The following is a 2026-nucleotide window of genomic DNA, read 5'->3' as shown; positions in this document are numbered from 1 at the left end:
CGTGACGATGGTTAATTAATTATCTCTGCATCATCCCTCATTTTACTTGTGGAAGCTATACGGCAATGGTGTCTCGAGATACAAGCTTACACGTGACTGTTTTTGCCTTTACTTGCATGCATGTTAGATACGAGCGATGTATGTATGGTGACACTTCCAGCTGAGGTTTACTGCCAAACGATATGCAGTATATAACCCAGAAAATTACATCTGTATTTAACCAAACCCTGACTTTACCTTAGGACAGCCTCTTTAGTTAATACTTAAAAAAAAAAAAAAGGCTAGCAGATATCACTGATGTCTCTAAGCCGTAAATATTTGAGCACAACCAATGGATCAACACACGTAGGCAGATAACGCAACAATAAACACAGATATAGAAATTCTTTATCCTTTGGCCTGTGTTGTGCTGCCCCCACGTGGCCAATGTGCACACCAGAAAGAGCAACACAATATTATTATAATTGAATTGATTTGAAGCAAAAATAAAGGTTAAAAAAAAAAAAGTTTAATTATTTACAATTATTTCTCTTCTATTTAATTACGTTTTTAGTGTTTGTTTTTCTAAAGTACAATATCATTGAGTGCTATTTTTATCGCTAAAAACACAATTAAAAATATTCATTGTATTTTTAATTTTTATTTTATTTTTGCAAGGGAAGGCTGAAACAGATGAATGGCATATTCATTTATTTCAGTCGGGATTTGAGAAATGTGTTGGTCATGGAATGAATTAAACCCGTTTTCAAGTGAGCACTGTATTGAAGTAAGTTACAATAAACATCTCATGGCAGTCACACAGCTTGCTAACTGGATAGGCAGATAGATGATAGATTTTCCATCATTTGCTACAGTATGATCTGTCTTTACAGTAGCGGAGATAAATCCGCTGCTCCGAGAGTAGTGCAGGGAGGCAAGGTGGAGCTGTAGCTGAGAAACAAGATTATGCAGCAGCACTCTGAGCAGAGAAGAGGCCAAGCCAGAAAGTGGCAGTACGCATCTGTTTCTTGTCCACAGTACACACTAGTGAGTACTGACCAGGCTACTCATACCTTTGTTATATTGAATATTTATGTTCATTTTTGCTGTCATTTTGCTTACTTTATTTTATATATACACACAACTGTGTGAGCATATAGGCTATATATATATTTTACATTAGGTTGGTAGTATTTGATGCAACAAATTATGACAACAATTTGTATCCTTGTTATTGTAACAGGCATGCATACAAAAATGATTGCACACATGGGACCAAGTCTTCTACAGTGTCCGTTTCTTGCTACGTTTGCAGTCTGTAAAAATCCAACATGGAGAGGATGATTGAGACCAGGACAGCGTTTGGTCCCATCTGCACAGCTACAACACTCAGGTCATTGACTGTTGTCATGACACAGATACATGTTTTGACCACATTCAAACTAACTTTAATATATGGGTCATTTTCATACTTGATCAATAACAGTAAAACGGTAAAAGATATAAGCCCATTGATTTTCCTTTTAAAAATAAAAAAAAAAGTGATATGACTATTTTTTAATTATCAGTTGTTAAAAAGTCAGTTAGAAGCACAAACAAAACTTTTTATAGCACGTAGCAGACTATTTCCCTCAAATTTTGCGTTGAGGGCCATCTTCACGACAAACAAAACTTGCATTTGAAGGGCAAGCAAGCAAAATGTACGTAATCCCACCTAACTTTGGGTCTGGACTCGCACCAGGCTAGACTGCTGGGCCCGGCGACGCCACGAAGGACGACCAACTCTCCGGATTCGTGCTAGGCTATATAATCAGAAATATCTCTCTCTCTCTCTCTCTCTCTCTCTCTCTCTCTCTCTCTCTCTCTCTCTCTCTCTCTCTCTCTCTCTCTCTCTCTCTCTCTCTCTCTCTCTCTCTCTCTCTCTCTCTCTCTCCTCCCTCCCTCCCTCCCTCCCTCCCTCCCTCCCTCTCTCTCTCTCCCCAACTTGTGACGTCGTGCTTCAGCCCAATGCCAGCGATATGCAAGCCGATATAGGCCCAGCAACATA

Source organism: Festucalex cinctus, chromosome 1, assembly GCF_051991245.1.
Source record: "Festucalex cinctus isolate MCC-2025b chromosome 1, RoL_Fcin_1.0, whole genome shotgun sequence".
Lineage (NCBI taxonomy): Eukaryota > Metazoa > Chordata > Actinopteri > Syngnathiformes > Syngnathidae > Festucalex > Festucalex cinctus.
The sequence above is the reverse complement of the archived record's forward strand: the minus strand, read 5'-3'. Positions refer to the sequence as shown.